Below are 25444 nucleotides of genomic sequence, written 5' to 3'. Positions count from 1 at the left end.
GGCACGCTGGTGCGCTTATGCATGTCCCCTTTATGGACCTCTTAGGAATGGGGTGAGGTCCACGGTAAACGGTTTGAGGTTGAAGCTGTGAGGGTTTGAGGATATAACAACAGAGTCAGGTAGAGCATTCCAGGCGTCGACCCCTCTGTTGCTGAAGTCGTATTTTCTGCAGTCGAGTTTGAAGCGGTTTCCCTTCAGTTTGCATCGATTGTTTTCCCGTGTATTATTGAGGTTGAAGCTGAAGAAGTCAGGCAAAATGTTATAGCAGACAATTTTGTGTACTATGCTTAGATCGGACTGCAGACAGTGCAGTCCCAGGTTGTCCAAACCCACAATTTCGAGCCTGGTGGCATAAGGGATTCTATTGTGAGCAGAGGAGTGGAGGACTCTTCTCGTGAAATACCTTTGGATCCCTTCAATCATGTTAATGTCCAATATACAGTGTGGGTTCCAGGCGAATTCTTGTATTTAAGAATCAGCCTGGCAAGGGTTTTGTCTGCCCTAGTTAGCAATACAATGTTACTGAAGAAGAATCTTCACAAAATTAGGTTAAGAGCTCTTGCTGCCTTTTTGGCAAGGCTGTTACAGTGAACTTTGATGTAAAGTTGTGGGTATTCCAACACTGGAGGTTTTTAAGAAGAGATTGGAGAGCCATTTGTAGGGAATGATATAAGGTTTCCTGCTTGAGCAAGAGGGGTTGGACTAGAAGACCTCCAAGGTCCCCGTGGAAATCTGGATATTCTGTTCTATTCTGTTGTGGACTCTCCTTCCAAACTAGAACATCACAAAGACAGTATACTTGAGAGACGTTCAAAGAATCTCCAGAAGCTTCCGTATTTGTGAGTGCCACTAACTTATTCCAAAGCTCAAAAATGACTTTGTCATTTACATTGTGTTTATAGTTAACTTCAGCATCTCAAATAGGGTTTTCCATGTCTGGGGTTCCAAGTAATACATCCCTCACAAATTAAACTCTGAGGGTCTAATTTGCAATATATATATATATAATAATTTGGTCACCCCTTAGTTTGTAGCAGAGTTTGCAACAGAGAGAAACTACCATGGAAACAGATTTGAGCACATCAAGGAAAGTGGAATCTTCTTAACGAGTGTACCTGGATTATGAGCATTTGGATTACTTCATGCATCACATTGGTCTGCTTCACAATGGAATAATCTGCACTATTTAAGGGTGTAACATGCTTTAGAAACTACGATGGTTTGATTCACACTAATCCAAGTGTGGCTTGTAAATCCAGCTTTACAGGTGGAGGCGGAATCTTCTTAATGAGTGTACCTGGATTATGAACACTTGGATTAGTACATGCATCACATTCAGCGGTGGGATTCGACATCTTTTCCTACTGGTTCTACGACAGCATGCTTTGCGGCCACGCACTTCACATGCACGCATGCCTAACACATGTTTCATGCACCCACGCAGCACTCAAAGACTGCCCTCAATGTCAGCACTGGTGAGCTGAGCTGTTTTTTTAAGTTCGGCTGAGACGTGGGAATCCACTCTGCTGCGCAAATCAGCTGTGCTTAAAAAACAAGGGAATATGGAACAGGGAACGACGGGGACAAGTGGACGGGGCCAACCCGAGGTGGTATTTGCCAGTTCTCCGAACTACTCAAAATTTCCACTATCGATTCGCTAGAACCAGTCCAAACCGGCTGAATACCACCTCTGGCCACATTGGTCTGCTTAACAATTTTTTTTATTTATTTTTTTACAAACATACAAAATACACACACACAGAACTTAGACGTACACTACATTTACACAATACAGTACAAACAAGAACTTCCTGTTCTTTCTAATAGCAATTTCAAATCGATACAATGCTCCTTATGTTATTTCCCCTTCTAATATATTTCATTTGCGTTTCACCATTTTTAACCCTCTTATTTTACTCATCTATCTGCTATATTGGGTGATTACACACACACACACACACACACACACACACACACACACATGTTGCATTTGTGCTGATAAATAAATAAAGGGAGACTAGTATAGATCTATTTCAAGCTATTTAGCTCTCATCAGCTAGCCATACCCTTATATTACATATTAGGCAGTTGTGTTAGCCACTAAGCACACACACACACACACACACACACACACACACACACACACACGTGTCCGGTAACACAGGCTTAGCTCTTTGCCACTCTTTATTCACAGCAATTATAATCTTGAAAGCCCAGACACAACTCACTGGCAAGACGTTGGCAGCAACCCAGACTCCAACAGACATGGAAACACAAGGCAGACCAGACAAGGAGTTCTCCAGATTATTATGAATGGTTGTGTCCTGTAAAAGGACTCCTCCCAAAGTCTCCTCTTATATACTCTCTTGGGAGGGGCCAAGCCACAACCACTTGGGCTTGATTATCTCTTATGAGTCAGTCTCCGTAACTGCTGCCTCCGTTTCTCCTCCCTCCGTTGCCTGGCGTCAGGGACAAACTCCCTTTGATCTTCCCCACTGCTCCATGCCTCAGGCGCCTCCTGGTGGCCAACCAGCCTCTCTGGTCCCTGCTCTGAGTCTGAACCCTGCCCAGGGTCCTCCAATACACACACACACACACACACACACAGACAGACACACAAATTCTCCATAACTTCTATTTTTGGGCTTTATTGGCTTCTTTCATTGATCCTTGTTTCTTTCCTCCATCCACCTATACCATTTTTCCCATATCTGATAATATTCTGTTTCTTCTTTTCCCTGGATTTCTTTTGCTAATTTATCCATTTCCGCACATTCCATAACCTTTCTTAATATTTCATCTTCACTCGGTATCAATTTATTTTTCCAACCTTCGCCACCGTAAATATGTGTAAAATTAAATAGCTTAACAATTTAATAATCTGAAATATTTAAGGGCATAACAAGCTTTAGAAAGTATGATGGTTTGATTCACACTAATCCAAGTGTAAATCCAGCTTTAGGATTCATAAAAAAGCAGTTGGCTTCTTGATTATTATTATTTTTTCAAAGCAAGGTTTTGTTGTATATGGCTGACAATGTTATATACACACAATTTCCCCTTCATTGACCACATGCTATGTTTATCCAGTTGTGATTTGGGTGATAGCCTGAACGATGCATTTGCTTTAGAAAGTCATGCATGTAATTTTTAAATATAAAGAGATACCAAAAGTAACTCTACGCTCTATCTGCAAATACAATTTGTCTAAATGACAACACGTGAATCAAGGTGTGTTTGTTTAAATGATATGATTATGAAATGTCATGGCATCAGATGCAAGTACATATGTTTCATCATATGACTGATTATGACATTGGCCTGTTTTCTCTCCATTGATCCCTATACATTAATCTCTTGATGATGTGACATTTAGTTTACAATCTAACAACGGTTAGCGGTTCCCTTCGTCTGGCAACTCTGTGCATGCAAAAAGTGGAAACAGGCTCCAGCTGTTCATCTGCCTCACATGTCTGACTCCGAAGGCAGCTGATAACTGTCAGACAGCCATGGCCCCCTCTCTGCCTCCGACATGGAGCCCTCATCAGAGCCTTCCCCAGACTCCAGGACTGGCCCATGTTCCTTCCCAACCTCCTCACTGTCCGAATCTTCTGCCAGCTCCACTGATCGCTGGCAGGTCACAACACCATCCCCACAGTATCACTGATATTATAGAATCATACCAGTAGTGGGTTCCGGATCCCGATGCAACTGGTAGGGTGTAATGAGGCCTGGCGTCCACCACATTAATGTGCGCACATGCAGGCAGCACGCGCATGCATCCTGTGATGCTCTGTGATGCCTCCATGACACTCCAGCTGCTTGGCAGAGCATTGCGCAGACACCGTACGCTCCGTGCACGTGCGCGGAAGCAGCGAAGAGCTCAAATACAGATAAGGAGGGCAGGCGGGTGGGCCCTCCCGAGCACCATACCAGAACGGTAGCCGGTGCTCTCGGCAGGCACCGCTATGTCCGTTCTGGGGCGTACAGCCTGCAACCCACCACTGAATCAGGCTGGTATATTACTATTAAAAACAAACAAACCAGAGTTTTGTCTCTAACGAGAGAAGCCGAGGTGGTGCAGTGGTTAAATGCAGCACTGCAGGCTACTTCAGCTGACTGCAGTTCTGAAGTTCGGCTGTTCAAATCTCACCGGCTCAGGGTTGACTCAGCCTTCCATCCTTCCGAGGTGGGTAAAATGAGGACCCGGATTGTTGTTGGGGGCAATATGCTGACTTTGTAAACCGCTTAGAGAGGGCTGAAAGCCCTATGAAGCGGTATATAAGTCTAACTGCTATTGCTATTGCTAAGCCATCCTCAATCGTCCACCCTCAATGTCTTCCTGGAACCCGCAAATAAATACAATAAACTTTTAAAAAATGGATGGATATATTTTCTTTCTCAAAGTCATGAGGCTGTGGAAAAAAAAACCCATGTTAAGTACTAAGATTTTACTTCTGAAGGGGCCTCCCCATCTGATTGCTGGATCCTGCCTCTCGTATATTATCCTTGATAGATGGTAGGGAAGGAATGGAAAGGTTAACCTGTGATTAGGAGAAGTATAATAAACTCACGTATCGTTGCCCATTTCTTCCTGTTTGAAAAATGAGCCCCATTTGTCACTGAGGATTCAGTGCTCTGCGTGACACACCCCTTTGACCTTGTGGTCGATAAATAATGCATCCTCACCAGGAGGACTGAAGGAGACTTTACTTATGTACTTACAGACTCGGGAGACAATGAAGGATGGTCTCCTATGGACAGGCGCCTGCCTGGTGGTTCTTCTAACTTGGAAGATGAATGGGCCAAGCAAGCTCTGATCTGACCTCAGAATAGTTCTTTCAACTTCAAGCTCTCCTGTATCAAATCCGTTGTCCAAGATGGACATTCATCGTGGATCTATTTGGAGCGCCCTCTGCTGGACACGAAGCAGTTGCAGTTGGAGAAACTCAAATTAATGTGAGGTGTTTTTTTTCCCTCCCTGGTTTAACTCATTGTAAGTCTAATTGAGATTAGTTTTGCTGCACGTTCATTTATTTTGTATGTATCCACAAATTTCATTTGTATCCAAAGGGATGCGGTGGTTCAGTGGCTAAGACGCTGAGCTTGTCGAACTGAAAGAGTGGCAGTTTGGCGGTTCGAATCCCTAGCACCGCATAACGGAGCGAGCTCCCGTTACTTGTCCCAGCTTCTGCCAACCTAGCAGTTCGAAAACATGTAAAAATGCAAGTAGAAAAATAGGAACCACCTTTGGTGGTAACAGTGTTCAGTGCGCCTTTGGCATTTAGTCATGCCATCCACATGACCACGGAAATGTCTTCGGACAGTGGTGGCTCTTTGGCTTTGAAACACCGCCCCCTAAAATTGGGAATGACTAGCACATATGTGCGAAGGGAACCTTTAACTTTACCTTTATAAATAACTCAAGGCAGTGAACATATTCAACATGTCTTCCTTCTCCTGTTTTGCCCACAACACCCTTGGAAATGGATTGGCGAGAGGGGGAGGGGCAACCCAAAGTCACAGTTGTGTTCCATGCCTAAGAAGGGACTAGAACTCACAGCCGCCTGGTGATTGGCTCAAACTCAGTTGCCTAAGGAGGGATTAGAACTCATAATCTCCTGGTAATTGGCCCAAAGTCACTCAGCTGGCTTCCATGCCTAAGGAGAGATTAGAAATCATAGATTCCTGCTTTCTAGACTAGCGCCTTTAACCACACAACCATACTGGCTATGGATGTTTTGAATTACCCTCAACTTTGGATTGGTTTTCGACTCCAGGTTTTCTGTGTTGTTGTTGTTGTTTTTATCTTCACAGCAGTGCGAAGTTCCTCCTGCCTATTTCTGAGATACATTTCACTGCCTGTCAACATTTTATCCCCCGTTTTACTGAAGCTGTCATTCACAAGAGAGAGCAAACGCTCGAAATTTGAAATATTTCTGCCTTCAGAGCTCTGTGACTGGATCATATGGACTGAATCAAGAGCTCATCGGTACCTGAGCAGATTTTAAACATTTTTGACTTGGTCTGCATTTGTTCCACGCTTGACGGTACCTCTATGCCCCTTTATATCTTGGATTACATCATCAGTCTTCCCTCCCTACACACAAACACACACACACACACACAAAAACCGGGACTCTCAAGAAATCATAAACATGTGTTCCACAAAAAATGGCATTTGTGTCCTTTTCTGGATGGCTTCATAAATCCCCCGGCTCTCTGTGGAATATCATTTTTAAATGTGGTTTTGTGACATTTCTCTTTGAGCAGAATGTAGCCCTACCATATCATATCATTCTGAAAATTAAATATTGGAGCAGCAAGAGATTGGCTTGAGCATTTCGGCAGATTTTGGAAATAAATACAGGTTATTCTTGATTTAAGGGCATGGTGGCTCAGTGCCTAAGATGCTGAGCTTGTCAATCGAAAGGTCGGCAGTTCGGCGGTTCGAATCCCTAGCGCCACGTAACGGAGTGAGCTCCCGTTACTGGTCCCAGCTTCTGCCAACCTAGCAGTTCGAAAGTGATGGCAAATCAAGGATTACCTGTGCATGAAAATAAAGTGGGATAAAGATATATTAATATACAGTATATATTAAATCTCTCTCTCTCTCTCTCTCTCTCTCTCTCTCTCTCTCTCTCTCTCTCTCTCTCTCTCTCTCTCTCTCTCTCTCTCTCTCTCTCTCTCTCTGCCTCACTTTGAGTAATTTGATTGCTTAAGCCTCAGAAGTGCCTTTCAATTCCCACCCTGTTTTTCTAGAGTCCGCCCAATTAGCATGTAACAAAATTGAACAATTATACCCCCCCCCCCCCACACACAATTCCATTTACTTGTAACTGTGCACTGGATTTTGGCCTCCAAGGAGATGCACCAATATGCACAACGAACGATTATCCCTCGTCTGGTTGGAAAACTCCCTGCTGGTATCTTAATCTTCTTTCAAACGTCTGATCGAACCTTCTCGGCCTCCCTTGTCTACCTATTTGCATTGGAAGCAGACTGATAATGTTTTCCAGATGAGTCCTCTTCCACAGCTCCTTTTAGAAGGCAATCTAATATTTTTTTTAAAAAAGGAAAGAAAGAAAGAAACACTCACCCGCTTCCCCGCTTTCAATTGCTTACCTCTGCCTTTGCAATTGACAACCTGTTTGCTTCCCTTTTGCAACACCTGCGTGAGCACAAAGCTCATTTGAACTGTGATATGTAAATCTCTTTCATCTGGGGATGCTGGCTGAATATATATATATATATATATATATATATATATATATATATGTATATGTATATGTATATGTATATGTATATGTATATGTATATGTATATGTATATGTATATGTATATGTATATGTATATGTATATGTATATGTATATGTATATGTATATGTATATGTATATGTATATGTATATGTATATGTATATGTATATGTATATGTATATGTATATGTATATGTATATGTATATGTATATGTATATGTATATGTATATGTATATGTATATGTATATGTATATGTATATGTATATGCATATGCATATGCATATGCATATGCATATGCATATGCATATATATATATATATATATATATATATATAGAGAGAGAGAGAGAGAGAGAGAGAGAGAGAGAAGAGAGAGAGAGAGAGAGAGAGAGAGAGAGAGAGAGAGAGAGAGAGAGAGAGAGAGAGAGATGAATGACACCAGGCCCACACTCAGAAGGACCAGAAGCCAGACTGCAACTGCACCATTAGCCACTTTGAACCCCTCCTATCCTTACATGAAACACAAACGCCCAACCAATCAGAACACACCTCCACCCAATCAGAACACAGCCAAGCTCCCACCCAATCAGCTCAAACCCCCACTGGCAGTTAAAAGGAAGAAACAGCCGAGATCTCACATTGCTCCTGGAAGCACGAAGCCTGAAGATGACGAATGAGACTTCGTCGAAACGTCACCAAGACACCTCCAATTTTACGCGGGAGAAAACCCGAATAATCAGACCTACATACTAACACCCGCGAAAACCTCAGAAAACATGTATGTATGTATGTATGTATGTATGTATGTATGTATGTATGTATGTTATATTTGTGCTGATAAATAAATAAATGTAACAAAAAGGCAACAGTAAAAAATATTGGGTTTCTGTCTGGATGGTCTCTTGTGACGAGCCGAAGGACAGAGAAGGGAAGTAGTGATCTTCCTCCCATATTTGGGCATACCAGGGGTTGTGACTTTAAATATAAATAAATAAATATATAAATATATAAATATATATATAAATATATATATATAAATATATATATATATATATATATATATATATATATATATATATATATATATATATATATATATATATATATATATATATATATATATATATATAATGTTTTTTTATTTGTGCTGATAAATAAATAAAGGGAGACTATTTATTTATTTATCAGCACAAATAAAAAAACAAAAAAAACACAAATATAACAAAGGCAACAGTAAAAATATTGGGTTTCTGTCGTGATGGACTCTTGTGACGAGCCGATTGACAGATGATGGAAGCAGTTAGCTTCCTCCCATAATTGGGGCTTACCAGGGGTTGTAAAAATCTAATATATACATACATACATACATACATACATACATACATACATACATACATACATACATACATATATATATATATATATATATATATATATATATATATATATACACATATATATACATATATATACATATTGCTGTCTGTGGCATAGAGATAGGAGAACATTGTGCCTGGAACAGGGGTGGGCTTCAAAATTTCAGCAACCGGTTCTCTGCGCAATTGCTGGGTGGGCATGGCCATGGTGGGCATGGCCCAGTCAGCCTTCTGCACCATGGCAGGGAAGCGTTTTCGCATTCCCCAGGCTCTGGAGGCTTTCCTCAAGCCTCTGGGAGAGCAAAAACTGCCTCCCCGGGCTCCGAAGGCATTTGCAATCACTAAAATCAAAAAGGGCGGCAATTATTGAGTTTGTCATTGAACCTCTACAACTGTCTGGTTTGGTTCTGCAACCCAACAAGACAGACACAAACTTCGGAGGATAATTAGAACTGCAGAAAAAACAATTACTGCCAACCTGCCTTCCATTGAGGACCTGTATACTGCACTAGTCAAAAAGAGGGCTGTGAAAATATCTATCGACCCCTCGCATCCTGGACATAAATTGTTTCAACTTCTACCCTCAAAACGACACTATAGAGAACTACATACCAGAACACCAAGACACATGAATGGTTTTTTCCTGAACGTCATCATTTTTCTAAACAACTAATTCCTACAATACTGTCAAACTATTCACTAAGGCTGCATTACTATTACTATTGGTCTTCTCATCGTTCCTATCACCCATCTCCTCCCACTTATGACTGCAGGATTGTAACTTTGTTGCTTATATCCTTACGATTTATATTGATATTGATTGTTTCCTGGTTGTTTATTTGTACCCTATGATTATTATTAAGTGTTGTACCTTACGATTCTTGATGAATGGATCTTGTCCTTTTATCTACACTAAGAGTATATGCACCAAAGAGAAGTTCCTTGTGTGTCCAACCACATTTGGCCAATAACGAATTCTATTCTATTATACATATGTTTTCTATTTAATGTTTAAAATATTGATTTCTGAATTTTGGGTAAGAAAAGTGTGCGGGGGGGTGGGGGTGGCATCCTATATATGGGGGCGTCTTATAGACGGGAAAATACAGTATATTGGAAAGATTGTGCTGGGGAAGAGCACGAATGCAAAACTTGTATTTTAGTTTGCTGCTATTCGAAACTTTTTAAAGTAAGCATTGAGTTTCAGAAATGAGACTTGCAAGGCAAAAATAACATACGTCTTATCCACCTACCTCTTGATATATGCAGCTGTGTTTGAAACTTGACAGAGCTGAGATGTGGAAGAAAAAAAAACCTTGTGAGAGATTCATTCCAAACACCCCTGTCATGTTAATGCCGCGTCTTCAAATAGCATTGCTAATTTATCCGCCTTCTAAAGTAATTAGCATACATCACTTTTTTTTGCTGACTTCAAGCTAGAAGTGAGATGTAGGTCAACGCGAGGTGTTTTTCATCACGCTCAAATAAATGGCAGTTGCTCTTGGGTTATTCTAGTGTAATCCTTTTAGGATTAAGCTGTAGGCTAGGCTGAGAAATTTAAAGCAAGGTCTTGGAAGAAGGGCAAGAGTGAATGACTTCTGTACTGATGCCAAGGAAACCACAGGGATGTATCCATGAAGTCATTGGAAGGTGATGTTCTCCAGATAGGTAGCAAGTCCTAGCCAACGTTGGGCTATCTTGAAGACAATCTAGTTAGGATTATCATCAAGAAATCACTGGAATTCCCTAGACCAGTGTTTCTCAACCTTGGCAACTTGAAGATGTCTGGACTTCAACTCCCAGAATTCCCCAGCCAGCAAACGCTGGCTGGGGAATTCTGGGAGTTGAGGTCCAGACATCTTCAAGTTGCCAAGGTTGAGAAACACTGCCCTAGACATTGAAGTTAGTGAAAAAATATATCTCCTGGAACACAACAATGGCATGCCATTTCTGTGTTGTTGTCAAGCAAAATACATCGTCGTGTCTATGAAGTCATCCAGAACCAAGCTCAATGCAAAAGAGAACTAATCTCATTCAAAGGAATGTTGCTTTATTCCAGCCTGATTTTTTTTTTAATTTATTCTTCTGGGGATGAAATGCTGAATGGATTAACTGCAGATTGCAAAGCTGTTTACATTTCATGGTCTCTTTGAAGACACTTTAAAGAAAATGGGGACGTGGTAACAAACGAACTTGTAACCTACCACCTACATAAAGCTTCCCCCAGAAAAAGCCATACTTTGGGGCAACGTAAGTGGTTCTCTCAGGCTGCAAACACAGGTATTGTTGTGGCCTGCCAACAGAGCTGGCAGCAGATTCGGACAGTGAGGAGGTTGGGGAGGAACATGGGCCAATCCTGGAGTCTGAGGAAGGCTCTGATGAGGGCTCTGTGTCAGACGCAGAGAGGGGGCCAGAGCCGTATGCCAGTTATCAGCTGCCTTCAGAGCCAGACATCAGTGAGGCAGATGAACAACTGGAGCCTGTTCCCAGTGTATGCATGCACCAGGGACGTGCAGTCAGGGGAGGCAGAAGAGGCAGATCCTCACCACTGTCATCATGAAAAGGAAAAAAAAATATAAAAGGAAAAAGGCAAGAGCTGAGGTCAGGCTGAGCTAGTTGCTGCCAGAGTCACCATGGATGACTCTGCTTAGTGCTTAACTGTTTAAAAAAAGCCTTTAAAAGCGCCCTCTACAGGAGGAGGCAGGAGAATGACGTACCTCATCTACTCTGACTTTTGGCATTTTATGATCACTCAAGCAGAGTTAAACATGGGTTAAAAGCCGAAAAATTCCTGATGTAGGTGAGGCATGTCGTTCTCCTGCCTCCTCCTGTAGAGGGCACTTTTATAAAGGATTTTTTAAACAGTAAAGCAGAGTCATCCACGGTGACTCTGGCAGCAGTTAGCTCAGCCTGACCTCAGCTCTTGCCTTTTTCCTTTTACATTTTTTTTTCTTTTCATGATGACAGGCAAGAGCAGAGTTGAAATCCTCTCTGAAACAGCTGGAAAAGGTACATGTGGGTGGGAGGGAGGGGGGAATTCAAACTTCATCCTCAAGTGTAGATCCCTCCCCAAGTGTAATTTGATTGCAGGCAGAGCCACGTTGCCTTTTCAAACACACACACACACACACACACACACACACACACACACAGCTGGATAAAACTATATAAGCCCAGCTTCACTGATTACAAGTTTGAAAAGACAAGGTGGCTCCACCTGCAATCAAAGGCTCAGATTGGCTCCCCCTCCGGCTTCTCTGCCTCTTCTCTCACCCCAGCCTGCAAGCAGGTGAGTGGGTGGGTGGGCTTCATTGCGTTTCAGGCATTTCCCACCCAGACAGCAGGCTACATTTGCAATGGTGGAGGTGTTTGGGGAAGGCAGCAGGGGAATGGGGGGAGGTATGGCAGAGGAGCTGCTTTCAAGCCATTGGAAAATATATCCAATCCAACTTCTGTGTTTGTGTTTGTTTGAGAGAGAGTGAGTGAGAGAGGGAAGGGGGTAGGAGAGATAGTCTAATCCAACTTCTCTGTGTGCGTGTGTCTGTTTGAGAGAGCGGGAAGGGAGGGAAGGAGGGAGGAAGGAGGGGGAGGGAGAAGAAAAAGAATGAAAGAAACTTTTTCGCAAAAGAGAAAAACAAATGCTGTCACTTTAAATCGGAACTGAGCATGCCTGGCTGTGGAATTCTGGGAGTTGAAGTCCACAAGTCTAAAAAAAATTGAAACCCACCACTGTGTCAATGCCTCACCAGCCATAAACCTCACCACAAGTCACTGGCATGCACAGAGTTGCCAGACGAAGAGAACAGCTAAAGAACAGGGGTCGACTTGGGAGTAAGGCCACAAGTGAACGATGAATGGCCCCTCTCAGAGGAAATAGAAGAGGAGCAAAAGGGGAGTGGGGTTTGCAGGAGATCATTAGTTCACTTAATTGGTTAGTGACTCTCTGAGACTCCTTGCCAAGTTTTGAAGATGTACTCTGAAAATTGTTAGGGAGAAATCGCCTTAACTCTCTTTCATCATCATCTTCTAATGACCCCATAATCCCTTGCAGAATGGAGTCTGGGAAACTGAATGGAACTGAATGTTTACTGGCCAGATTCCCTTCCTGTCACCAATGCGGAGTTATATTCAGCAATTCTCATTGTGCCCAAAGAGAGACATATCTGCCTCTATCTAGGATCAAACTCACAGCCTCCTGATTGTGAGGCGAGAGCTCCACCTCTAGGTCACTGCACCACTCGAATCTTCTTAACTCTCTTTCTCCCAACCATCTAAGCTTCGCTTTGCCCTCTGAAATGCAGCCCCTTCCTCCTGTGAATCCAGGCTACATTCCACCACACTCATTCCTCAAATGGGAGGAAGGATGTGAGAATGAATTAGAGCATCATCACACTGCATGTGATAGCCTTGAGGAGTTGCATCGATTCCAAAGCACTATGATTGAGTCATTGCTTTAGATCAATTCATCAGAGGACCTAAAAGAGTTCTGGAAAGATTCCAATCCAATTTGGATCTCTGACAGACTTTTCAATGTCATCTGCTTCTGCAGCACCTCAAACTTTGTTGTAGCCTTTCTTTTGCATTCGGGCGAGGTTAGAGATGAGTTGAACTCTCTGATACTGGCACGAGTAGGCAGCCTATCAGTTTTTATTACCTCTCTGCTGTCTGTTAGAATTCATTTTAGGTTGGTTATACAGAGGGAGGATGGTAGGTAGGTAGGTGGTAGGTAGGTAGGTAGGTAGGTAGGTAGGTAGGTAGGCAGGCAGGCAGGCAGGCAGGCAGGCAGGCAGGCAGGCAGGCAGACAGACAGACAGACAGACAGACAGACAGACAGACAGACAGACAGACAGACAGACAGACAGACAGACATGATAGATGGATGGATGGATGGATGGATGGATTGATGGATAGATAGATAGATAGATAGATAGATAGATAGATAAATAGATAGATAGATGATAGATGATAGATAGATAGATAGATAGATAGATAGATAGAGATTGATAGATGATAGATGATAGATGATAGACGATAGATAGATAGATAGATAGATAGATAGATAGATAGATAGATAGATAGATAGATAGATAGATAGAGACAGGCAGGCAGGCAGGCAGGCAGACAGACAGACAGACATGATATATGGATGGATGGATGGATGGATGGATGGATGGATGGATGGATGGATGGATGGATAGATAGATAGATAGATAGATAGATAGATAGATAGATAGATAGATAGATAGATAGAGACAGACAGACAGACAGACAGACAGACAGACAGACAGACAGACATGATAGATGGATGGATACATGGATGGATGGATGGATGGATGGATGGATGGATGGATGGATGGATAGATAGATAGATAGATAGATAGATACACAGACAGACAGACACAGACAGACATGACATGACATAACAAGATAGATGATAGATAGATAGATAGATAGATAGATAGATAGATAGATAGATAGATAGATAGATAGATACACAGACAGACAGACACAGACAGACATGACATGACATAACAAGATAGATGATAGATAGATAGATAGATAGATAGATAGATAGATAGATAGATAGATAGACAGACAGACAGACAGACAGACAGACAGACAGACAGACTGCTCCATATATTTTTTTAAAAAAAATCCAACTCGCTCTTTCTGTGCAATTTCCTACTTTCCCCAAATACACCCTGACGTACTCTTATCCTTCCTTAATTCTCAGATTCTTTGTTTGTGGTGTAGCCTCTATTAGTCTTCTCTCACGGGTTTGGAAGGGACCTCAGCTGTCTTCCAGCCCAATTCCTTGTCTATTCTCAGAGCATCCAGACTGTCCACCTTTTTACTTGAAAACTTCCAGCATCCAGGAGTCTAGCTGTTTGGAGTCCCAGTTTGCAATACTTCAGCATTCAAACCCATTCTGGGCTGGTTTGAGTTGAGTTGGCAGACAGTTTGGAGTCTGCTGTACTGTCATGTCCTCAGCCCTACAATCTCTTCCAGGACAGAGATAGAGGGAATATTTCAGAAGGTATTAGAGTGTTTGAGGCTACCTGATTGACATTTTGAGGTTAATGCACTCTACAGTGATCATCACTCTTGCTACTTTCATCCCATTCCGCCCCAAGATGAACCGGTTGCAGTCACTTTGACAATTCTCCATGGCAGCCCATGCTTGAATCCTGTGACTGAATCTATTTAAGTTGAAGAGGGACACAATGGCTCAGTGGCTAAGATGCTGAGTTTGTCAATCAGAAAGGTCGGCAATTTAGCAGTTCAAATCCCTAGCACCACGTAACGGAGTGAGCTCCTGTTACTTGTCCCAGCTTCTGCCAACCTAGCAGTTCGAAAGCATGTAAAAAATGCAAGTAGACAAATATAAGTTTAATCAAATCAAATCAAATCAAATAGGAACCACCTTTGGTGGGAAGGTAACAGCGTTCCGTGCGCTTTCGGCATTTACCATATTTTTCAGAGTATAAGACGCACCGGAATATAAGACACACCAAGATTTTGAAGAGGCAAATTAAAAAAAAAAGTTTTTGCACTTTGCAGACCTCCCAAAAACGGTCCCATTTTCCCCCAAAATGGGCCCGTTTTTTCATCAAAAAAGGGCAAGCATAGCCTTTAGGAGGCTTATAGAGTGCTCCTGAGGGCTGGTGGGGGGGGGGGGAAATTGAGCAAAAAAAAAAAAACGACCTGTGAAGGGGGATGGGTTTGGGGAGGCAAAAATGCTGTACTCAGTGTATAAGATGCACCCAGATTTTAACTCTCTTTTTTGAGGGAAAGGGGTGCGTCTTATACTCTGAAAAATGTGGTAGTCATGCCGGGAGATGTGGCCACGGAGATGTCTTCGGACAGCGCTGGCTTTTCGGCTTTGAAACGGAGAGGAGCAGCACACCCTATAGTCAGGAATGACTAGCACATATGTGTGAGGCGAACCCTTACCTTTATCTATTTAATTTAAATTGGGATCTTGTTGCTTTTAAACCTCAATATGGAAACTTTTATCCTTGACCCTCAGGTTTCAAATTCAAATAGGATTGTGGCCACTCTTTACCAGTACTATCCCCCCTCCCCTCTGTTTTAGGCAGCAACTTGCTTTGAACTTACAAAGTGTTTGATCTCTCCTGTGTGTTTTTTTTTTTATCAGAAAGTAGAAAGATAATCACACTCAACTGTCATTCCCAGTCCAGAACAGAAAAGTAGAGTCTGCATTTATTTGTTCCCTACATCTTAGATGCCACTCCAGTTGAAAGAAGCTCTGAGTACAACCTACGATGAGATTAAAGCAGTAACTCATAAGAACAAAAACAAATTATGGGAAGTAAGCCACAAGAAAGAATTAATAATCCTTCTTGACAAAGAGATAAAACAAAATCCAGAAGATGGGGAACACCAATACCTCAAAACACATTTGCTCTCAAGCCTTCCCGAAGTGGTCAAAATGGGTTTGTTTTCCTATATTGTGCCATGTGTCCTGTTACCCCCGCAATGTACAGATCTGAATAGAATAGAATAAGAATAAGTATAGGAATAGGAATAAGAATAGGAATAGAAATGGAATGGAATGCAATAGCAATAGCAATAGCAAGAGCAATAGGAATGGAATGGGAATAGAATAGAATAGGAGTAGGAGTAGGAGTAGGAGTAGGAGTAGGAGTAGGAGTAGGAGTAGGAGTAGGAGTAGGAGTAGGAGTAGGAGTAGGAGTAGGAGTAGGAGTAGGAGTAGGAATAGGAGTAGGAATAGGAATATAGGAATAGGGATAGGGATAAGAATAGGAATGGGAATAGGAATGGAATGGAATAGGAATTGGAATAGGAATAGGAATAGGAATAGGAATAGGAATATAGGGATAGGGATAGGGATAGGGATAGGGATAGGGATAAGAATAGGAATGGAATAGAATAGGGATAGGCATAGGGATAGGGATAGGGATAGGGATAGGCATAGGCATAGGCATAGGCATAGGCATAGGCATAGGCATAGGCATAGAATAGGAATAGGAATAGGAATGGAATGGAATGAAATAGGAATAGGAATAGGAATAGGAATAGGAATAGGAATAGGAATAGGAATAAGAATAGGAATAAGAATAAGAATAAGAATAAGAATAAGCATAAGAATAGGAATGTAATGGAATAGAATAGAAATGGGAATGGGATAGGAATAGGATAGAAGAGGAAGAGGAAGAGGAACAAGAACAAGAATAGAGTAGAATAGAATAGGAATAGGAATAGAAGAGTTGGAAGGGATCTTGGAGGTCTTCTAGTCCAACCCCCTGCTTAGGTAGGAAACCTTATACCATTTCAGACAAATGGTTATCCAATATCTTCTTAAAGATTTCCAGTGTTGGGGCATTCACAACTTCTGGAGGCAAGTTGTTCCACTGATTAATTGTTCTAACTGTCAGGAAATTTCTCCTTAGTTCTAAGTTGCTTCTCTCCTTGATTAGTTTCCACACATTGCTTCTTGTCCTGCCCTCAGGTCAGGGGTGGGTTTCAAAAATTGTTCGAACCTACTCTGTGGGCGTGGCCTCCCTTGTGGGAGTGGCGTGCTGCCCATGTGACCGATGGGAGCGGCTTGCCACCCATGTGACCGGATGGGAGCGGCCTGCCACCCATGTGACCTGGTAGGAGTCGCCAAGACGATGTTATTACTAGATATTACTAATTACTAGATATTATTAATATTACTAGATCATTGTTAATACCACTTTATAAGGCCTTGGTAAGGCCACACTTGGAATACTGCATTCAGTTTTGGTCGCCACGATGTAAAAAAAGATGTGGAGACTCTAGAAAGAGTGAAGAGGAGAGAAACAAAGAGGATTAGGGGACTTGAGGCTAAAACATATGAAGAACGGTTGCAGGAACTAGGTAGGTCTAGTTTAATGAAAAGAAGGACTAGGTGAGACATAATAGCAGTGTTCCAGTGTTCAGGGGTTGCCACAAAGAAGAGGGAGTCAAGCTATTCTCCAAAGCACCTGAGGGTAGGACAAGAAACAATGGGTGGAAACTAATCAAGGAGAGAAGCAACCTAGAACTAAGGAGAAATTTCCTGACAGTTAGAACAATGAATCAATGGAACAACTTGCTTCCAGAAGTTGTGAATGCCCCAACACTGGAAGTCTTTAAGAAGAGATTTGTCTGAAGCAGTGGTGAAATTCATTATTTTTTTTTACTACCAATTATGTGGGCATGGCTTGGTGGGCATGGCAGGGAAAGGATACTGCAAAATCTCCATTCGCACCCAACTCTGGGGCCAGCCCGATGTAGCATTTGCTGGTTCACCGAACTACTCAAAATTTCCACTACCGGTTCTCCAGAACCTGTCAGGACCTGCTGGATTTCACCCCTGCTCGGAAGTGGTGTATGGTTTCCTGCCTAAGCAGGGGGTTGGACTAGAAGACCTCCAATCTCCCTTCCAATGTTATTCTATTCTATTTCATATGCCTCTGGGCTCCATCCTCTTAATTCCCAGGCATTCGTTGTGGGCGGCTTGATTGTCAGTCCTCATTCTGTGCGAGTGAGAGGACCATTCTGCCTTCTCCTCTCTGATGCCTTCTGCAGACAAGCAACCACAGGTTCCTTGGGTAAAATCGCACTCATTGTCAAAACAAAGTCTTTAGTTAGAAAGTCATCGGCGGAACTGGTTCCTTTCAAAAATAATTACAATCAGGCTCTGTTCTTGAAGCCGTTGTAACATTCCCATAAATGTATCATCACATTCCTTTCTCCAGGTCAACGATGCCCTAAAGAAAGGAAGAAAGAAAAAAAGCACAACAATCTTTGGATGCTAATCTGGTCCACGGAAAGTGATTAAGCAGAACCAAATCCCATTTCTTGCAGCGGGACTGAAAGGACATGTGTTTAGAATCAGGACTCTTGAGTTCTTAATATGTGTTCTTTGGGAAATAATTCCACTTATAAAGCTACTTACTTAATGGGGGAAGCAGATCCTTCAGTGTGGATTCCTGCCTCCCACAATACGAGCAATCCAGAGGTTATTTGGATCTGTGGCTTCTTCCTTTCTACCAAGCATCTGCATTATGCCTCTAGAGGTCACGCTGATTATTTTTGGATTGTGTTACTCGCAGCATCACACTCACTCACCCTCTCATTCCCAGCGCTACCTCAGTTGCAGACTTCTGATTTCAGTAATAGGGCTTCCCATTTCCTACCACCCAGATTGTTTTAATTTCTCTATTTCGGTTTTCTGCAGTGTTGGGAAATTATTGCGGTATTGGACCGGCACTGCACAGTATGAAGAGCATTTAAGGGATCATCTCTTAATAACATCACCACCATCCAAAAGGGGGGGTGGAAAGGGTGTTTTCTAAAGCTTGCCAGTCCTCTGCAAACACTTTTCCCCTTCAGACACAGTGTATTTAAAATATTAAATGCTGAAGTATTTCTTTCTTTACGTTTTAAAAAAAATAAGAAATCATCATTTCTCCCACACAGATATATTATTCATTCAGGGACTGGAAAGAAAAAGTTTTTCTTCATTTCTTTTATTTATTTTTTATTTATTTTATTTATTAACTGCTTTTATTATTTTGATAAATAACTCAAGGCAGCCTTCTTCCCTCTTAGATTCCCCACAATAACCTAGCAAAGTGAATTGAACAGAGAGAGTGACTGGCCTAAAGTCACCCAGTTGGGTTTCATGCCTAAGGCGGGACTAGAACTCACGGACACCTTCTGCAAATTCTTCCATATGTTGTTGATGTGACCTTATCTCAAAAGGGCTTTTCTGATTAATGAAGAGTACCAGCAGATGTTATCCCAAGTTCTAGATTCTGCTTTATCAAATCAGGAGGGAGGGTGGGGGAAGGAAGGAAGAAAGGAAGATGAGGAGGAGAAGGAGGAGGAGGAGGAGAGAGCGGGAGGGACAGAGGAAGAAGGAGACAGGATGTTAATGCAGCTGATTAGAACTTGAAAAAGATACCATCAGGCAATCTCAACTGAAGAGAAAGGAAGGAAGGAAGGAAGGAAGGAAGGAAGGAAGGAAGGAAGAAAGGAAGGAAGGAAGGAAGGAAGGAAATAAGGAAGGAAGGAAGGAAGGAAGGAAGGAAGGAAGGAAGGAAGGAAGGAAGGAAGGAGGAAAACTTTGTTGTTGTTAGTTGCGAAGTCATGTCTGACCCATTGTGACCACATGGACAACATTCCTCCAGGCCTTCCTGTCCTCTACCATCCTCTGGAGTCCATTTAAGCTCTCACCTACTACGGAAACTCCATCCAGCCCCTCATTCTCTGCTGTCCCCTTCTTCTTTTGCCCTCAATCGTTCCCAGCATTAGGCTCTTCTCCAGTGAATCCTTCCTTCTCATTAGATGGCCAAAGTATTTGAGTTTCCTCTTCAGGATCTGGCCTTCTAAAGAGCAGTCAGGGTAGATCTCCTCTAGGACTGACCGGTTTGATTGCCTTGCTGTCCAAGGGACTCACAGGAGTCTTCTCCAGCACCAGAGTTCAAAGGCCTCCATGTTTTGGCGCTCAGCCTTTCTTATGGTCCAACTTTCACAGCCATCCATTGCTCCTGGATAACCATAGCCTTGACTATACACACTTTTGTTGGCAGGGTGATGTCTCTGCTTTTTAGTATGCTGTCTAGCTTTCCTCCCCAGGAGCAAGTCTCTTTTAATTTCTTAGCTGTAGTCCCCATCTGTGATGATGGGGAAAGACACTTAGGAGCCACCTAACTGAAGAAAGCTCATTGGGGCAAGCTATGTTCAGAGAGGGTCAGATGCTGCTGGTATGGTACTAAAGTTGTGATCCAGGTTCCATAAGATGGCTAGAATAACTTCGTTGAGTGAAGGCCACCATCTGTTCTTGTGCTAGAACTCCAAAATGCCAAGGCCTTTTCCTTGGAAAGCAACTCACTCTCTTTCTTGCTGATCCTTTGGCTACTATTTGCCTGGGTAAATCAGATCATGCATGCCTCCCAACATGGACTGAATTTATGACTTTGAGATAAAGTTGATGGATTTGCCATGTCATGACGCCAGATAAGCTCAGCTATTCCTAAACCCGAACACCTCTACATATAGATAGAGAGACCTCTTCCCATGCAACTGTTAGATGGAACAGCATTTTAGGAACATGGTGTGTTATCTTGTGCCGATTCAGATTATGGAGCCCACTATTGTGGACTTTGACTAGTAATAGCATTTTAGAGAGATATGATCTTTCATATCACTTCTGACAGGGCTCCAGAAACAGAATATTGAGGCTGTCTGTGAAAACCATGCATTTTCCTGAACTATAAACTGTTTATAACGGTTTTCAAAAATGATTCCTTCCGAAATTGCTTCTGATAGGAAACGGAAATTAAATGCACCATGTCTTTCCAAATATCAAGCTAGCAACACTGCCGAACACATATATTTAACCGTGGAGTTCCTTCAGAACCCTGATTTACAAGTCTGCTATTTTTCCTAAAATTATACACGATACCTTTGGATGGTATCAGAAGAATAAAGGGAAAGTTAATCTGGAGAAAAGTGCTTTTTCTCTGCCATGTTATCTTTGTTGACTGTTTTCAATGATGACGATGACAACAACAACAACAACAACAACAACAACAACAAAGCTAGACACAACCGAGTTGCTAAATTAATTCACTGGTCATTATGTAAAAATATGATTTACCTGTATCCAGAAAGTCATGAGAACATAAAGTGGAAAAAGTTATCGAAAATGAGAAGGTCAAGATCTTGTGGGACTTCCGAATACAAACGGATCATCATTTGGAGCACAACACGCCAGATATCACAGATGTAGAGGACCAAAGTGTACAGTTTATTGATATTGCTGTTCCTGGAGATGCCAGAGTCGAAGAAAAAGGACTAGAAAAAATAACGAAATATCGCGACCTGCCCATCGAAACTACACGGCTGTGGATGAAGCATGTAAGAGTGATACCCATTTTCATCAGGGCACTTGGCACCATGTCCAAGAATTTTACAAGATACATCCACAAATTGCAGCTTCCTGCAATAACACCAGCAGAACTGCAAAAAAAACTGTGCTATTCAGAACTTATATTTTAAGAAGGCACTTGGTTGATACCTAGGATGCTGGCAGCAAACCATATCAACCATTAGCACCAGAAAAATGGTATTTGTGATGCATTTTTGAATGTCCAGATGGCTGAGTTACACGTGAATGAAGAAATGATAAAGGCAGTAAAACCAGAAGAAGGCTACAAGTACTGGGGATTTTAATGCATAATAAAGTCAAGGAATTAATTTCAGCCAAGTACATTCAACAAATTCGCAAGATATTCAAGTCCAAATTGAGTGGAGGAAACATCATAAAAGCCATAAATACCTGGGCTATACCTGTGATTCGATACTGTGCAGGAATAATTGTCTGGACCCAGATGGAGTTGGACAATTTGGACAGAAAAACAAGGAAGCTTATGACAATGAATCATGCTTTGCACCCTAAAAGTGATGTTGACCGATTATATCTACCAAGAGCAGAGGGTGGTCGAGGACTCCTACAAGTAAAACAGACTGTGGAAGAAGAAAAACACAGCTTGAATGATTACATCCAGAAAAGTGAAGAACCAATGATTAAGGAAGTAAATAAAGGAGACCTTTTAAAGACAACCAAGTCAAAAGCTGAATATAAGAAAGAAGTAATTGAGAAGCAAGCTGAAAATTGGAAAAACAAAGCTATGCATAGCCAATACTTGAAAAGTACTGAAGGCAAAGCTAACCAAAAGCTAACTTAGAACTGGTTATCAGGAGCACTGAAAAAAGAAACAGAAGGCTTTATTTTGGTAGCTCAAGAACAAGCCTTAGCCACAAACTGGATTTTTAAGTTTTTATAGGCAGTCTGTTTTTTTAAAACAGTAAAAATTCCTCACCAGCTAGAAACATTTTCACTTTTCGTATCCTTCCGTTTTGGAGCCGCCTTGACTTTGTCAACCTTGGCTGGATTTTTTGCCACCGGCTTGAAGAACTTCTCTTGCTTCTTTCAGGGATTTTGCGATATCCCCGAGTCAAGCAAGACATATTCTTCCTGTTCACCATCTCTTTGGGATGGTTTAGGTCCATTTGGACCACCGAGCAGCAAAAGTATTGGCTGCTGTCTCAGAGCATCGAGACCACACAACCATATTGTTGTGATGTTGGCTCCTCCATTTGTGATGCATTTTTGAATGTTCAGTTGGCTGAGTTTCATGTTTAATGAATAAAGTATATACTACTTCTACTACTACTACTACTACTACTACTACTAATAATAATAATAATAATAATAATAATAATAACAACAACAACAACAACAATAACAACAGAGTCACTAATCCTGGCTGCGCAAGAACAAGCTATCCGCACAAATGCCATTAAGGCCAAAATCAAAAAATCCTCTGATGATGCCAAATGCAGACTTTGCAAAGAAGCTGATGAAACTGTTGATCACATACTCAGCTGCTGTAAAAAAATCGCGCAGACTGATTATAAATTGCGGCACAATTCAGTAGCACAAATGATCCATTGGAATTTGTGCAAAAATTATAATATTAAAACAGCAACAAACTGGTGGGAACATCAGCCTGAAAAAGTCACCGAAAATCAGATGGTCAAGATCTTGTGGGATTTCCGTATACAAACCGACAAAATACTGGCGCATAATACACCAGACATCACACTGGTTGAGAAAAATAAGGTCACAATCATAGACATCGCAATACCAGGTGATAGCAGGGTCGCCGAGAAGGAACATGAAAAAATCGCAAGATACCAGGACTTAAAAATCGAAATTCAACGACTATGGCACAAACCAGCAGTGGTAATTCCAGTGGTAATTGGCACACTGGGTGCTATTCCAAAAGCACTGGAATTACATTTAAAACAGTTAAATATTGACAAAATCACCATCAGTCGAATGCAAAAAGCCGCACTGCTTGGATCTGCACGCATATTAAGAAAATACGTTACGACGTCCTAGGCCCCTGGGTGGGGCCCGACTAGTAACCAATGCCAAATCCGGCGAAACAACTGGCCGCTGTGATACAATTGTACAATAATAATAATAATAATAATAATACGTTACAACGTCCTAGGCCCCTGGGTGGGGCCCGACTAGTAACCAATGCCAAATCCAGTGCAACAACTGGCCGCTGTGATACAATTGTATAATAATACATTTCTTCAAAGTCCCATATTAAAAAGATGCAAATAAGTATCCTTGTCCCAGCACAGGCATCTTTACAAACTCATTGCAATCTAAATATAATTTGGAAGATCACATGTGATTGGAGTTATCTTTCTTCTGCATCTGATCTCAGAAATGGAAGATATAATCATCTACTTAATTGGAGAGAGAGAGGGAGGGAGGGAGGGAGGGAGGGAGGGAGGGAGAGAGAGAGAGAGAGAGAGAGAGAGAGACAGAGAGAGAGAGAGAGAGAGAGACAGAGAGACAGAGAGACAGAGAGAGAGAGAGAGACTACCTAGCCTGACAAGAATTCTTTATTAGCCCCAGAAAACTCGTAATTAACCAAAACACAAATGAATATATTTACCACCAGGAGTCCGTTAAGCAACAAACAACAAGTGAATTGATTCTGCCGTTGTGCTCAACACAGCTAATGAGGTGTCTTATTTTCTGCCTTGCCGTGAGACCTGGTAAAAGAATCATCCAGTTAATGGAAATTCCATGTGGTCCAACTCGAAGCATTAATTCTTTTTCTACTGTATAAAAAAAGCTCCTTTCTCTAGTTTGCTTTTCCTTAGCAAATATAACCAGGTCCACCTACTTCCCTTTGCTTCTTAGAATTAATTTCAGGGAGAACATTTAAAATAGAATATAATATATAGAATTCTTTATCGACTGAGTGCGATTGGACACACAAGGAATTTGTCTTTGGTGCATATGCTCTCAATGTAGATAAAAAGACAAGATCCATTCGTCAAGAATCATAAGGTACAACACTTAATGATAGTCATAGGGTACAAATAAGCAATCAAGAAACAATCAATATCAATATAAATCGTAAGGATACAAGCAACAAAGTTACAGTCCTGCAGTCATAAGTGGGAGGAGATGGGTGATAGGAACGATGAGAAGACTAATAGTAATAGTAATGCAGCCTTAGTGAATGGTTTGACAGTATTGTAGGAATTAGTTGTTTAGCAGAGTGATGGTGTGTGGGGAAAAAACTGTCCTTGTGTCTAGTTGTCTTGGTATTCAGTGCTCCATAGCATCGTTTTGAGGGTAGGAGTTGAAACAATTTATGTCCAGGATGCGGGGGGGTCTGTAGATATTTTCACAGCCCTCAGTTTGACTCGTGCAGTGTACAGGTCCTCAATGGAAGGCAGGTTGGTATCAATTGTTTTTTCTGCAGTCTTAATTATCCATTGAAGTCTGTGTCTGCCTTGTTGGGTTGCAGAACCAAACCAGACAGTTATAGAGGTGCAGATGACAGACTCAATCATTTTTCTGTAGGACAGGATCAGCATGTTCATCAATATGGTATCAAAGGCCTTCCTCGTCCTATAGTAGGAAAAAATAGCTAGGCATCTTCCGTTCTAAATTCCCTTCACCCGGCAACTGGCTTTGTAGGCCTGCAAAAAGCTACTTTCCCAGTAAACAATGGCTGTTAAAAGACATTTGTCAAGATGCTGCGGTCTAAACCTCGCCAATTAGCACACGAAAGTCTACTCCCACCAAATTAGAAGATTAAAAATAAACTAAAACAATTACCCAGAATGCTGCGTTTCTAAGCAACTGGATTTGCACCACCTGGCTCCAACTGGATTTGCACCACCTGGCTCCCAGCTGCAATGGGAAT

Source organism: Thamnophis sirtalis, unplaced genomic scaffold (genome assembly GCF_051295495.1).
Source record: "Thamnophis sirtalis isolate CommonGarterSnake01/CBP01778 unplaced genomic scaffold, rThaSir2_p1.2 scaffold_8, whole genome shotgun sequence".
In the NCBI taxonomy this organism is placed as follows: domain Eukaryota; kingdom Metazoa; phylum Chordata; class Lepidosauria; order Squamata; family Natricidae; genus Thamnophis; species Thamnophis sirtalis.
This window is presented reverse-complemented; position numbering follows the sequence as displayed.